This window comes from Lygodium microphyllum, chromosome 4 (assembly GCF_053477565.2).
Source record: "Lygodium microphyllum isolate KBCC chromosome 4, Lygodium_microphyllum_v1.1.10, whole genome shotgun sequence".
Classification (NCBI taxonomy): domain Eukaryota; kingdom Viridiplantae; phylum Streptophyta; class Polypodiopsida; order Schizaeales; family Lygodiaceae; genus Lygodium; species Lygodium microphyllum.
In genome coordinates this window covers 2,308,247-2,314,246 of record NC_141138.1, presented here as the reverse complement: position 1 = coordinate 2,314,246, position 6,000 = coordinate 2,308,247, and positions in this window count along the sequence as shown.

Sequence of the window (6,000 nt, the reverse complement as noted above, 5' to 3'; positions counted from 1 at the left end):
GGTTTAGAGGCACACTTGGGATTGTCTAGGTGTCGCTTTAGTGTAAGATAGCATCTTTGAGAAAGCTCAAGTTCAAGTATATTGACACAAGCCTATAAAGCTCAAGCATGGGGAGGCTTGACTAGGTGTAGGCAAGCCTAATTCCTTGAGTTTGCATGTGAGGTGCATCCACTATAAATTTTAGGGGAGTCCTCTAATAGTTGATTGAAGCTCAAGTTTTTGCATAACACCATCCAATTTCCCCTTAAGAAATGGAAGACTTAGTTGGACATTTGAATTTTGATTCTACTCATATGAGAATTGTGGAACAGATACCCCTAATAGTAGTCTAATACCCAATAAGAAGGGCTACTTCACAACCAATCAAAGGTGAGATGGGTTAAAGCCACACTTGAGCTATCTTTTAAGTTACACAAGGTTCATATTAAGTTAAAGCCACACTTGGTTCATATTAAGTTACACAGGGTTTGTTAGCACAACCTTTAAGTACAAAAAAAGTATTTTAGAAAATACTATTTCATATTAACTTAAATTTTTCATACAAAACCATTACTCCCATAGGAGTGGTTAAAACTATCCCACCACCTAGGATGGGACCTTCCAACCCCACAAGGTTGGGCTATATGTGATTGTACTCCTTCCATGGTCATAAGAAACATATGAGCTCTAGAGAACCACTAAGCTTATTTGACCCACTAGAGCCATCCTATATCATGGAGGCACTTGCCACTTAGTCCTTTGCCCTATCATGTACTTGAGTACAAAATAGAGTACCTAGCTCTTGCAAGAGCATAGGACCCTCACCTTACAAGATCATAGGATTCTTACCATGCAAGGTGAGTTTTTCAAGTAAGTTGGAAGATGCTGAAGACTCATTGGTATAGGAATTCCAGTGGTCCAATATATCCTCATAACTCCCATTACCTTGCGAGGTGTGAGATCCTAATCCCTTGAGTACCAAATAGAGTACCTAGCTCCTGCAAGATCATAGGACCTTGTCACACCTGCAAGATCATAGGATCCTAACCCTAGAAGGTAAGTTTTTCAGCAACTCAGAAGGTGCTCAAGACTCATCGGTGTAGGAATTCCAATGGTCCAATATATCCTCATAGCTCTTGTGAGCCTCAACACAAGAAAAAGTGGAAAAAAGTGTAAGTTGGGAGCTGAAATAGGCAGCCCAAAAGGAAATTGGACACAATGGAAAAAGCAAGAAGGGAAACAACCAAAAGCACAAGGGTGGTCTCAAAAGCCAAGTCAAAAGCAAAAGCACATTTTTAAATGCAAGGTGCCCCTAAAGCTTTTATAAAAGAGCACCAGGTTCCCTCTTGTGCAAATTGTAAAGGTAGATGGGCGGTAGGAAGGAAGCTAGGAAGATAGGAGGACAATAGGAAAGAGGGCCCGACCATGTTTAAAATGGGATAAGGGGATGACGGCCCAAAAAGGATTTAGGATTTTGAATATAAAATCAAAAAGTGAATGAGAACCCTCATTCTTTGGTGTGTGGCAAAGTGGACTCATCTTCTTCTCTTCTCTGCTTCACTTCTTGCTTGCTTGTGTGTGCTTGAGAGAGGGAGTGTGAGAGTGTGAGGGAGTGAGTGTGGGAGGGTGAGGGATCTTGGAGGTAAAGCTCTCCATCATCTCCTCTCTTCTTCTCTTCTCTTCTCTTCTCTTCTCTTGCCTGATGTAGCTATGGAAGATGGAGCTTGGAGGTGGAGGCTTAAGGATGCTTGAGCTCACATCTCGAATTGTGGAGCTATTGGTGTGCTTGAGGTGGGAGGCAACTCATTTGGGCATTGAGGTAAGCTCACTGCATCCTAGTAGGATCAAAGGAGCATCAACTAGGTGGGAGATAGCCATAGGTATTCGCTTGAAACACTTAAACAATAAGAGGTCCATGGGTCTTGGCGAAACCAAAATGTAGAGGCGTGAGCTTGTGTCTACATTTTGGTTCCGTTGCCGGGACCAACAGATTCAAGCTTGAGCATTTGTGCACTTCAAATCGAGCGACAAAGTAAGGGTTTCACCCTCGAATCAAAGCTTAAGATAGGTAGGGGGTTTTGGGTTTTTAATCTTTGCAACAAGTAAGTACTTTGGTTTTTTGATGATTAGGCAAGGAGTAGAAATCTCTTCAATATTTCAATTTTGTTTTTTGTTGCATTTAGAGTAGGATAGGATTAAGAAATCGAAGGAAAAAGCTCTAGGTTTTTTATTGTAAAACATGTCAAAAACATGGCAAAATCAGGGAAAAATTGGGCTTACAATCCATTGACAAGGATTGAGTATTAACGAGGTAGCACTGGGGTGTTAGGACAAGGACTTAAGACCCAAGAAAGGGGTTGAAAGGCTCATTTTCACTTTCTGTAGTACACACACACACACACACACAAATATATGTGTGTGTATATGTATATGTATATATACATGTATATATATATATATATATATATATATATATGTATGTATGTATGTATGTATGTATGTATGTATGTATGTATGTATGTATGTATGTATGTATGTATGTATGTGTACACACACACACACACACACACACACACACACACACACAGCTTGTGAGAGACTTAGAGCTTCCGATGAATCAATTGGCAGCCACGAGTTTTTTGCTTGGATCAAGTGTGTAGAAGCCTTTCTGTGCATCTACCCTTGGATTTTGGAGAACCTTACTTGTGGGCATGGCCAAAATCGTTGCCACGAAGCGATTTTTATTGCCGCTATTTGTGTGCTACGAAATTGAACACGGGGTGCAAGGGTCTGATTCCTAGAATCGAACACTCAGACCAACCTGACTTGTCCAATTAGACTAGTAAAATCAAACTCTGACATTCACACATGCCAAACTCGGACACCCCAAGAATTGGCCCTCGATCATTTGACCACTCAGACCTGTGACCTCATTCAATTTTGGAAATCGAATGCTCAAACCACCCCTGTCCGATTTTGTCAAACTGACATACTCAAACGGACCAAACCATCTAGTTTGATCGGACACATCAAAACTAACAAATCTAGCACGTTCAAGACGACGAAGAGTATGACTTGCAAACGAGAATTCATCGAAAGCCTTATAGGCAAATCTAACCCTTGAAATTGCAGCCAAACGGACAAAAACAGTGCTGACACTCATATCAGTATATTCGACACACTTAAAGCTGTAGGCTAACTAGAAGATCCCATTTGACCCTCATCAAGCTGAACGACGTAGCATAGACCCTAGAGATCAGAGAAAGCGGCCAATAACTGAGCGTTCTATTTGGCCAAAAACTTAGACCGAAGTGCGAAAGCTACACTTACTATCTTGTGTTTGCACCCATATTGTTTTCGATACTTGGAAGTGCACTTGGAAAAACTAAGAGCCTGACTTTGCACGGTGCATGGAAGACAATACACACACACACACCGAGTGAGTGTAAGTTGAGGACTGTTTGTAAATAATAAGGAACTCACTCAGACTTAACAATCAGAACAAACCCACCAGTAGGAGAAGACCCTGAGATGTAGTCGGGTGATCGAGAACCCCAAGTATAGGACCAAGCAGGGACATGACACATGAGTCGGGCATAGCAAGAACCGACACCATTGGAGGAGTGGATCTACTTGACTTGATCAACCTCATCAACTCCCTGGTGGAACATAAGACCATGGATATGGCAAAGTCAAGCACTAATCACAAACATGACGAAGAGCTTGACCTAGGTGGTTTCTCGATGAAAATCCAACAGCTAGTCACCAATTACGATCTATAGACCCAAACAAACCACCGGGTAGGACATCCGAGGATATCATAGTGGACCTTAAAGAGGAGAGGAGACTAGTGCGTGGGAAGCTTTGCAGGGCATACTGACCTAGAATTAGAAACAACAAGCCTAAAGCTTGCATGACAAAACATAAAAAAGTGCAAGATTTAGCGAGTGCTAGCACTAACAAGCAAAAATAGGACAAGACCTGATGTAGAGAGGGAAGAGAACTAGAAGGCGATCTCACATTGAGCAAGCTTCTTACAAAGCAACTACTAGTGGTGGCATCTGCCTACCTATACATATCAGTCATTGACGAGGGGGCTGACTATAACATCCTTACACATGATCATTGGACCCTCATTGGTTAGCCCCAATTGCAGCCTACCAATACTAAACTCAACCCATTTGGAGGACAATCCTACTCACTTCTAGGAAAGTGCAAAATAGCGGTCTCTATCGAGATTGAAAGCCTACCTATGATCTTCAATGTGTTGCCTAACACAAAGACCGCTAGTAAGGAATCACTGATAGGACGCGCATTCAAGAAACAAGCACATTGCAATGTCGACTATGACTCACAGCACATTCACCTTGCCATTGGCAATGTTCGGATAGTTATAGCTTTCAGCAAGGCCACCGATGGAGAAACCCACCATAAAGCCTAAGGAGGGGGGTCGTGACCTGTCACAACCCATCAAACCTCAATGCCAGCAAACCACAGAAATTAGAGCTAAGGCACATGCATCACAGCTCAAATGGATGCCTAAACATTAAGGCCCGCTACCTACAAGTAGGCAGACATGACCTTGCAATGTTAGAAACTCGCATCCAAGAGCTAAGAGGCCGCAGAACAGGCAATACAGGTGAAGACAAATGGTCAAGCCACAATGGGTCCCCAAGACCTTATTGCAAGCACAAGGTTACTATGAGGGTAACACCTGGATTTGGGTACCTAAAGCCAAGATGGCCGATGCCCTCAAACTTAACTAGACCAAGCCATGTGATAGAAAAAGCACCAATGCCACAAATGACTCAAACTGCGAAACCCATAGAGCCTCAAATGCATAAGCTGATAGAGACTAAACAAGTCTATCGACCAAAGCTACAGCTTGTTACTCTCGCACTATCTCAACCCAATCCTACTAGTGCCCCTAAGACCTCACTAGTATCTAGTAGCATGACACCCACGACTCCAACCAAGCCCCTCGCACAAAAAGCCCAATCACAATCTTAGGAGTAACTAAAGCCGCAACAATCAGTTCCCAAATTATCTAGTTCAGTCAAACCCTACCCTCCAAGCAGGTCTTAAGCCATCCTACGAACGAGGATCGATCCTCACATTAGCTAATGACCTAGTTGAAAACACAGGAGACAACTTGATTACCTGCATCAGCACTTGGATGCCACTTTCACCCTACTTGTTAAGAGCTATGATTGCTTGGACCTAGGTTTGCTTGATCCATCCTTAGTGTCGGATGTCCGCTCCATGACATGCACCTCCTGGGAGGAATACGAATTTGTGAAGATAAAAACCCCCATGATTGTGGAGAAATTGATTGCCAATGCCGAGATATCTTGAGACCAAGCCCTTAAACAACGGCTGATCACCTCCTATAGCAAGAGCAACATTACTGCCATGAGCCAAAAGTTGGACTAACTCCGCAAGCTAGCCGATAATGACTCATCTTTCTTAAGGAAATGACATACTCTTTGACTCCAATGGGAACAAGAAGGCTACCAAATCACGACCAATGTGCTGAGCAGTGATGTGCCATTAAGACCTCTGAGTATGATCCCACTTATGTACCTCCAACCTCCTATAGGGTGTTGACCACCATTCGTAATCATCCCCTAGAAGAGCATATCGTGACCCACCCATATTTAGATCAAATTCTGACTGAGGAAAAGTTACACATTGCTAGTAGGATCAACTCCGGCGACTTCCTCATGAATGTTCTCACCTACATCACTCAAGTAGGCATCCGTCCGTTTGATATGGACTGCTATGCTAATCTAGAATATAATCCAAACTTCTATGCTTGGCTCATGCGAAAGTAAAACGCCGCAAGCAAGGACCGAATGCCCTTGACCTTTCAAACCTTAATCCTAGGAAGGATTCTTATCAATTCCCAAGGGGAGGGGGTAAGGTAAAGCAAACATATAAGATGAATGTAACACATGTAAGATGAATGAAACCAAAAGCGGAAAAGAATGGATGAAAATCAACTTGTGATTGAGGAAAAGT